Genomic DNA, 9,831 nt, shown 5'->3' on the forward strand with positions numbered 1-9,831 from the left:
CTCATCTGGCAGGTTGTGTGACTTCAGTGAATTGTTCATCCTCTCCCAGGTGAAGTTTCCTCAGCTGTGAAATGAAGAGGCTGGGCTAGGTGACCTCAAAAAATTCTTTGTGGCTCATTTTCTTTAATTATATCCTTAGCATAATCACTTTTGTAAATTTGTTTTATATACAATTGGAGAATATAAATAACACAAGCTGCTTGGTGAATTACTCATCCAGTCCTTGATCATGAAACCATTCCATTATGTGTTATTATCAGATTAAACAAGAGCTTGCAGACTGAACCATGCATATTATTTAGACAGGTACTGCTCATGGGCAATTTGTGGGTTAGGAGTTGTGGATGGGGACGTGAGAGCTGTGCTAGATCTTTCCAACCCAAGTTACATTCGCCAAATTGACAATTTTGGTATTGGCAACTAGTGGTACCGATTCAGCAATTGACTAGTAAAACTCCTTAGTGGAGGCAGAGGACCTGAACCTTTAATACCTAATATAAGGACAAATCCAACACAGATAGTATTTAGGGAGTGATGTGTAATGAGTGAGTAGAAAAATAAAAATCAACATACTACTGTGGAAGTAATTCTAGAGGGCCTCATGATATATCCCTTATATTTATACCAGGACTGATATTTAGATGTGGCTCTACAGAATTTAGAATATTAAGATGTTTTCAGGTCTCCTGACTGTCTTCCCAATATCCTGGCTGCTTGGACTTTTTTCTAGGGACTTTTTGAATCTCTTATAACTCAGCAATTAAAACTATAATTCCTGGAGTGTCCTGCCCTCATGCAATGTCTGACACTGATTTCCATGTGTCTAGGCTATGTGGGTGATTAAATATTTCAATATTAACTTCTGCCTATACTTAGAAATGTTTCGTTGTTGTTGTTTTTAAATGTTAATGCATTATCAACATTAAAACATCAGGATATTTCAGATAAAATCAGAATTTTCTATTTTTCTTGACACATCATAAGTAGATCTGGTAAGACTGGGTCTGCATTCTGACATAGTAACAATTGTCTGAGCTGCGCAGTTGCTGCTATCTCCAGGATCAATAGAAGATACCCCATCCCCTTGCCCCCAGGAAAAACAGACATGTTTGTGCTTTACTCATTTATGTAATCTGCCTTGCTCCTAAGACAAGGAGACTGCATTTCCTGGTTTGCCTGGGACGGTCCTAGTTTACTCCCATTGACCTATAATTCATTAATATTATCCCCTTTGCTGTCAAAAATGTCCTCATGTGTATGGACCATTATAGGGTCATCCCCTGTAGAGGGATCTGAATCTCTGTTCTTTGATATAGGAGAGGATGCAATTAGCTCTGAAGAATTTGTGTGCTTAAATGATTTTATTTTGGATATAATCATTTGCATACATATTTTATTAAAACCTACTACTTAGAAGGCGCTATGGATGAAAACAACCTTGATACAATTTATAAATGGAAACAATCATGATACAATGTGATAAGGGTTATAACTGAAGAATGTATCAAGTACTAGCAGAACATTATTTGGTTAGACAAATATACATTATTTACTATGCATAAAGCACAAAGAAAATATTTTCAAGAAATATTGGCTATGAAGTATTAGACTGGACAATCAGTGGAGAAGGTTGTGAGGTTGAGAGGGTGTTTATTTTAGACAAAGGGCACATTGAGTTTGTTTAAATGTTGATGGAAAGAAACCAGTATAAAGTGAGAGGCTGAAGATCCTGGTGAGAAAGCAGACAGAAGAACAGGATAAAAGGAGGCTGAGAGTAGTTGAGAAAATAAAATTAGCAACTCCAGACACTGACTTAAAATTCTTTTCTTGATCCACAGGGAGTATCTCCTGTTAATTATGAACTACGTGATTAGCTTTTCAAGCAATATAAGACCAGATACAAGCAATCTCCAGTGCATTTAAAAGCCATTTACAAACAACCCATTCCCTTGTCAAAATGACATCTCTTCATCTGAGCTTGTCTTCTGAGTCACCAAACTGACGACATCTTCAATGTTTTATGAAGTTAAATATGTTCACTTGGAATATTGCTAGGTCCATTAACAGCTACTTTCCCCCCTCCTCCTCCTTACCTCCTGGATTCTTGAAAGACAGCTCTCAAATTTTGTGAGGACAATCTCTCTAATGTTCACATCATCTGCCTTTATTGATAGCTTCTGAATTCTTGTTAAATTAATCTGACAATGTTGTGATTGTGTGACACACACACGCACACACACACTCTCTTTCTCTCTCTCTCTAAAGCTATGGAAATCAAAGGGATCTTTCTTTGTTCCTAGAAGCCCAGAGGTAGAATTTAAAACATTAACTGACCTCTGTTTTTATTTAAGCATTGAAGAGCGGCTTCATTTTTTTGAAGACTAGCAGAATCAAAAGCCGCAAAGAGTCATTTTAGGCAAGACATCAAATGAAAGGGAACAAAAGAGAATAGTATCACTTTTACATAATACTTAGTCCTTTCCAAGGAAGTCAAAGGCCATCATGTGCATAAATTCAGTTAATATCTCAGAATTTTCTCATACTGTGGAAAACATTTTATAGTTAGAGCAAAGAAATATTTGAATAGTCTTAGGAAAGTTTATCAGTGGAAGCCCAAACTAAAACATTTCTTAACTCCTTTGGTGGTCTCAGACTGGTTACCTTGATTGAGAATGTTTCTATGCTAGAACAGAAAAACCATTGCAGAAATAATAGAAAAATCTGGTATTTTGAATAAAACATCATTGAGTCATTGAAGAGTAATCACATTTTTATAGTTTGTTCATTGTCTTCTGATACCAGCATACAAATAGTTCCTGTTTCTTGGAATAATCTGAGTTTATCAGACCCCTCTGTCTTCTCCTATCTAGAAGGGACTAGAGGCATGTTCCAGAGTCATACAGATGTGGATTCTATTTGCAACTTGACCACAATGGGATCTGGGATATTTTATTTAAGCCCAGTTTTTCCATCTGTAAAATGGGGGAAATAATCTCTCATTCAGTTGCCATTAACATTAAATAAGATTATAGTAGGGCCTGACACATGGTAGAAATTCTATTATGATCCTTTTCCTCTTTTTTCCAAATGGAAATCAAATTTCCAGGCTAATGCACATTCTCCCTCCTCTGAATCTTCCCTTCACGTTATACCCCAGATAATCACTCTTCTTTACGTATTCCCAAATCCATAGTCCCTTTTCCATCTCTGATTCTTCTATATTTTAACTTTTACATAGCATCTTTATAAAGAAAAGTCGGGAATATTACTTTTAGTAAACAGAAGCTCAATTTACAGAAACCAATCATTTCAGTCTTTCTAAAAACATTTTCAGCAGTAGGAGGTCAAGTCTCTATTAAGGTACACCATATCGGTAAACTAAAAAGAAAATTTTGTTTCGGAATTTTAAATTTTCACAAAGAATGTTATAGACTATTGTATCTGTTATGTTGCTTTGGCACTGATTTTTAAAATCTGGCAGTTAAAATACATACTCAATAATTTAGAAAAGGACTTGTCAACAGTCCATACTTTCTATAGTTTTTTGTTGTTGTTGTTTTGTTTTGTTTTGTTTTTCCCCTACTGGATAGTGAAAAACTGATATGGGGCAACGTCTTTTTAGGTGACTTCCAAATGTATAGAATGATTGCTTTGGCAAATGAATTTTTTTTCCTGACTTTTTTTTCCTGATTTCTTTGGTTGAGTGATGTCTTTGTTTTAAAGAATACAGTTTGCATTCTTGTAATGGGATTTTTGTCCCAGAAATTAATAGAATGTATTTAAAGCTATTGTAGCACTTACATATTCTGGAGGATTTGGTGCACATTTAAACATATTTTTCTATATTTATGATTGCAGAAATTTCCTTTGTTATGTGTTCTGCTATATTAAGGCATACTATGGTAATTTCTTTTAAATATTTGTAAGAGAATTACTTATTTTACCATATAAGGAAGCAATGCTTAACATAGCAATTTGAACGTTTTTCTGGGCAGATGAGGTAAACAAAAAGCAAGTCCTTTGGTGTGAATGCAACTCTTTGCTGAACATATTTTAATGTAAAAACTGTACCATATCTGTATAGCATTGCTGGAGTTGTATCTTCAAATGCTCTAGTTCCCTTTTCTTTTTCCTTGCTTCTTAGCAGCCCTAGAGATACAAAGTTCTTCCCCTTTCTTAGGAAAACTCTCACCATGTAACCTATTTCTTCAGTGTTGTCCCTACCCATGATGGCTTATGAATGTTGGCTTTGTACCATGACTTGTTCAAGTCTATCAAAAACAAACATTCACACCCTTACTTTGGTCACAAATATTCCCTCCAAGAAAAGATTTGGGCAAATCAGAACCCTGGAGTGTTGCCTTGGGGTCATTTTATCTGCAGCCTTTACAGTGTACGCAGGTAGTAATTAACTACACTTTATCTTACTTGATTATCAGGATGGAAGGTGATTGTTTCCCCCCACTTTACAGATGAAAAAGAGAGAGTAAGGGCAGGCAATTGATTTGCTCATTAATCTCTTTTGTATTAGAACTGAAACCCAGTTATCTGACTCTTAAAATTGAAACTCACTGATATATATTTGCTTTTTTGGCATAATTTCAAATCTCTTCCTTTGAAGTGTAATCTGTGACTCCAAGTAGTACATAATATTTTCCAGACGTCAGGAGAATATGAGATGCATAGCCACTTCAGGAAGCTTGCGGTTGGTCATGTCACTGCTTATCTGTGTAAGCATCCTTAAAATTCTGGGTGAGCAAAATGTTAGATTTAGGAGATATTTTGGATTAGATCTGGGCTGGGAATGAGAGTACAGAAATACAGCTGAGGTCAGTGGACATAACAAACTTACAGGACATAGGAAAGGGGAGCCCTGGCAGGCAAGAGCTTCTGCCATTTGGTCCCTTGGTGAGTCTGCTCCGAGCTCCTGAAATAGAAAATTGTAAACAGTAATGTGGACTGTGGAGCCTAAAGGGATATACTTAATCAAAGCACAGTGCCAGCCTAGACCACAAAATAGGCCCTTTCTTCCTGAAACATGTACAGATTTTTGCATTCGTTCTTCCTGTCAGCATCTGAGCAGGAACCATGAGGACAGCAGCATTGTCAGAAAAACTTCCCTGAAAGTAGGGAAGAGGGCTGGGGTTAGGGGGTCGTGTTGGGGTAGCGCAAGGCCAGACTCTCCATTATAGCCCTCTCTCCAAGATGAAGACCACTCCCTCTCTGCCCACGAACTGATCTCAGAAAGTCTCAGTTAATGCAATTCAACCCTCAAGCATTTACACCAAATATTTACTATTCATGGGAATTATGCAACACAACAGCCAACAATTTCATATAGCCTTAAAAATGGACTATGAAATTTGCATGTCGTGTTCAAACATTGTAATGGTGCTGCAAGTGATGAATTTATTAAATGAATAATTATTACTTATGCTGTGATGTTCAGTGTTTCTTAAAGCAATCTCTGTGTCCATCTAGTAATTCCTAAGTGATTCTTTGTTCATAGAAAGGTATTTTTCTTCTAAAATATTAGAAAATATAAAGTAAAAAGGTATATAAATATAATTAATAAATATAAAACATTTAAATAAAGTTTAATGTTAAAAAGTACAAAAAAAAATTAATGCCATCATTCCATGGCTCGTGATGTTAACTGTGTCTTTCATTTTCTATATTCTGATGCTTTGACATCTAGGGCCTTAGATGGTCTGCTCTCCTGGGGTTAGCTAATAGCTAGAGATAGTAAATAACCCAACTTTGAGCACACTCTTCAAATCCAAACCAACCAACCTCGAGTCCACACCCCAACCCCTTTCTTTTTTGAGTTCTCACACTCTGGGCCACTATCCACCTGCTCCAGTCACTGGAGGTATCAGACAGCTGGGGGCAGCCCCTGTGCCTCAGAACCTGCTGAAATTATTCAAACTTATGAATCCCAAACATGCTTCCCCTGCCTCACACCTTCTTTCCCATGGAAACCACTATAAGGCTTCTTGCTCCAAACTCCTCCCTCTCCCTCTGTCTCTTAATCAACCCTGGTACTGATGTTGAGTGGTAAGGCCCCCTGGGAACTGTGAGTAATAAACTATCTTTTAAATGGCAACCATTTCCTGATAGGTTGGCCTTACTAGAACTCAAATTTTAAAATAGTTGGCGATGTAAAAAGCTGGTGCTGTGCTTCTGATCCCCACTTTGTATCCTATAGCTAGTAATTAGGCCCTTGATTCTTTCTCTTCACTCTGGTATCTGAGTCTATTATTATGTTTCTTTCTGGGATCAATGTCTTCAATGGTGGGGATTATTCTCACGCCATCCATGCAGGAGAGGAGGACAAACAGAATGTGCACTGTGTCTCCTACATAGTGTAATCAACAGAGGACTCTTAAGGAATTTCTGAAACCTTTGTTGGTGCCTCTAATGATCAAAAATGAATGAATGTTGATCAACGCCAACAAAAACTGATATTGAAAAAATTGATGTTTAGAAGAAATGTTACCATGTTTCCCCGAAAATAAGACCTAGCCGGGCCATCAAGTCTAATGTGTCTTTTGGAGCAAAAATTAATGTAAGACCCGGTATTATATTATATTATATTATATTATATTATATTATATATTATATTATGACCTGATATTTATTATATTATAGCACAAATAGGCTCAAATGTTGTCGCCCAAATTGTTGCAGCATGAACAAGACATATTGCACAAACTCTCTAAGCCTCAGTTGTATGATCTGGATAACAGATATAATAATGCCTTACACACACAGCTTTGACCAAGGTTACCAAAAATTCAGATAGATTAAAGACGGGAACCTATGAAACCAGATGGCAAAGTGCTGTGTATGCAGTAGGTACTCAATAAATGTTTCCTTTTTTTTCATCCCGATTATAACATTAACTGGCTGTATGACTATAAGTAAATTCTTCAAACTCTATGCCTCACTTTCTTCAGGATAATAATAGAGCCCACTTTATGGTTTGTCGTGAGGATTGAATGAAGTAATATGTGTAAATTTGTTTTAAAAAGTATACCTGTCCCAAGTGTTACATAATTTTCACTATATATTTATTTTATATTTTTGGAATTGATTCAGGAAATTGTGGTACATTCTTTTTAAAAATCCTAATTAGTTATGGTTCAAAGTGGGTCTGAATTTTTCTAGATAGACAAATACAGAGGGTGCCAAAAATGTATACACATTTCAAGAAAGGAAAATATTGTATTAAAATTATGCTGATGTTAACCACTTTGAGCACCTCTTGTAATTGCAGAAGTCAAATGTGACTTATATTCATCTTTTGTTATTGGTATATATTGAATATTACAAATTTAATACAGTATTTTCCTTTCTTAAAATGTGTATATGATTTTTGGCACCCTCTGTATTACTATAAAATAACGTCTTAAATATTGCATGGCTATAAACAATTCTTAAACCAGGAAATAAAAATGTGAACATCTAAAGAGAGATAACTGTAGACATAGGTCTAATAAGATGATAGATCCTCGTAGATTCTTATAAAACAAAAATACGTAACGTGGAAGATGCAAAAGTCAATGTTTAAAGAAGAGGGCTTGGATTAATGGCCAAGATTTTGTTATGATAAAACATTGAGAGAGAAGGACTGATGTGTTGAACAAGGCTCAAAATTGGCAAGCCAGACGAATTCCTGTGACTCTTTTCCCAGAATGCATGTGGGGGGAGGGAGGGAAGATCAGGACATCCAAGTAATGAGTGGAAGATGCAGGGCCTCTTGTGTTTCCCCTTGTCCCTGTAGTTTGCTGAGGCTGCCTTAATGAAGTACCACAAACCAGGCGACTTAAACAATAGAAATTTATTTTCTTACAGTTCTGGAGGCTGAAAGCCCCAAGATCAAGGTGTCAGCAGAGTTGGTTACTTCAGAGGGTTATGAGAGAGGTTTCCGTGTCTCCTGCCTAACTTCCGGTGGTTTGCTGCCAGTCTTTGGTGTTCCTGGGCTTGTAGAAGCATTTTGGTGCTTCATCATTAATCTCTGCCTTCATCTTCACATGTGTTCTCACTGTGTACATGTCTCTGTATCCAAGTTTTTCCTTTTAATAAGGGATCTGGTAATATTGGGTTAAGGCACACCCTAAGGAACTCATCTTATCTAATTATATCTGCAGTAAACTTATTTCTAAATAAGGTCACATTCTAAGGTACTGGGGGTTAGGACTTTGACATGAATTTGGGGGTACAAAAATACAACTTTTAACACCCCTGTTTAGGGCAGATTGGTTGGTGGTGAGACTAGGAGTGACTGGAATGTGGAAACTAGACAGATACATGTAAGATTTTATAGCAGGAACCAAAAGTCATTGCCGACAAAAGATACATATGCATCTTACTTCTCTGGCTTGGTGTATGTCATCTTCCCACCTAGAAAACCCTCCCTGTTTTTTCCTCTGTCCAAGTTCTGTCCTTTAAAGCTGAGATAAATTTCTACCTTCTCCATGAAGCCTTCTTTGAGAACACCAGCCCTCTGTTTTCTTTTTTTTGTCTACCACCTGTGAATTCTTACGGCCCTCTTGTTAGGAGAACTGATTTGTAACTTTATGCATGCAAACCTATATAGTTGAACCATATGAAACATATTCCAAGTCATTTTGACAAACAAAAACTAAAATTTCATGTTTCAACCTAATGCTTGCATTATATTAATAGTTAAGACCCTGAGACGCTGAACTTAGAGTCTATGCCAAATAATAGATCTGGGACCCAGACCCTGGGCAAGGCATCTAATAATTTATGCCTGTTTTCTTATCTGTAAAATGAGGATATACCATTACCAATCTCATGGGGTTGCTGAAAAGATTAATGAACTAATATATATTATATATATAAAATATACATGTGGTCTTATATACCGTGTTTCCCCGAAAATAAGACACAGCCGGACAATCAGGTCTAATGCGTCTTTTGAAGCAAAAATTAATATGAGACCTGGTATTACATTATATTATATTATATCATATTATATTATATTACCCGATCTCATATTATAGTAAAATAAGACCAGGTATTATATTATATTATATTATGTTAAATTAAATAAATATATATAATATAAATTACATTATATTATAGTAAAATAAGGCTGGGTCTTATATTAATTTTTCTTCCAAAAGATGCACTAGAGCTGATTGTCTGGCTAGATCTTATTTTCAGGGAAACATGGTATATAATGTATATAATATATATGTTATATGTCATATATATATAATATATAGATATAACTGCTATGAAACTTCATAGTTGTTAGCTATTATTATTATTCTTTATTTCAGATTCATGTTTCATTTGGCACAGTGTTTTTAGTATTGTGGACATTTTGTAGAAAGAATCACAACTGAGTAAACATATAATGTCTCCTCAATTAGATGTACTCTAACACAAAGCAATATAAAAAGTAGATCATAAATGCTTGCTGATAATAATTATTACTATAATTAATTATTATTATTAATTAATAGTTGGAAAAATTAACTCAGAATGCAGCTCGTGTAAATTATAGCCCGCATAATTTAATTCTGATTTGTTTTTCTTCATGTTCAAATTTTTCATTCAAGAATGAAACTGGGCCTGATTTGAGAAAGTCTGAATTAAAATTATAACATTTTGAGTGCATGTATCTGTGCACTTTAGATTTGGTAGTTAGGAATCAACCTTTGGCATTGGAAACCCAGGTATCCCCTGTTTGATCTTATTTTCTAAAACAAACCTGTTCAACATCAGTGTTGCTGGAAAATGGATTGCAACAGTGGGAGTAGTCCAGTCATCCTGTTTGTGTATAGACTTAGTATT

The sequence above is a fragment of the Rhinolophus sinicus genome, linkage group LG01 (assembly GCF_036562045.2).
Source record: "Rhinolophus sinicus isolate RSC01 linkage group LG01, ASM3656204v1, whole genome shotgun sequence".
In the NCBI taxonomy this organism is placed as follows: Eukaryota; Metazoa; Chordata; class Mammalia; order Chiroptera; family Rhinolophidae; genus Rhinolophus; species Rhinolophus sinicus.